This window comes from Perca fluviatilis, chromosome 17 (assembly GCF_010015445.1).
Source record: "Perca fluviatilis chromosome 17, GENO_Pfluv_1.0, whole genome shotgun sequence".
Classification (NCBI taxonomy): Eukaryota; Metazoa; Chordata; class Actinopteri; order Perciformes; family Percidae; genus Perca; species Perca fluviatilis.
In genome coordinates, this window is record NC_053128.1 from 369,277 (window position 1) to 370,010 (window position 734).

The following is a 734-nucleotide window of genomic DNA, read 5'->3' on the forward strand; positions in this document are numbered from 1 at the left end:
ATTGTTATGCAAGTCACAAGTAAGTCTCAAGTCTTTGCCCTCGAGTCCCGAGTCAAGTCGAGTCAAAGATGAGGCAAGTCCCGAGTCGAGTCAAAAGTCAAAGCCAACAAGTCTCAAGTCGAGTCCAAAGTCTTACCATTTTAGTTTCGAGTCATTTCAAGTCCTCTTACCACAGAAATAACATTTATACAAATCATGTATGTCTGTAAGATTTGTATTTATTTAAACCTCTTTTTATACAATGACAATCAAATACAGTAAAAAACAGAAAATTTAATTGTCACAAAAAATGCTTGAATTTCAACAGCATATTGCACTAGAACAATGCACAGCAGCTTCAGTCCTGTATTGTATTGACCTCATATTGCAAAACAGTTTAACTTTCAAATAGACATGGGTCCTTTAAGCCTAAACATTTTTAAACATGTCATCAATAAAATCCTCACTCCTCAAAATTATCACTTCTGAAAAACTGGACCAACCTGATAATATAATTGGAATGACTCCATAGAGACGTGTGTATGAATGAGTGAGTGAGTGAGAGAGCTGTGTGGACAGGTGATGAGCAGAGAGTGAGTGTGTGTGCGCATGCGGGCTGTGGACAGGTGGAGGGAGGCCCCTATACTGCATTGCACTTGCAAAAGATCAAATTGGCCAAAAGTCTGTCAGTCATTTGAGCACGATGGGGACGCAGAATGATGCCACCATGGCTGAAAACTCGCTCCACTGGAGCA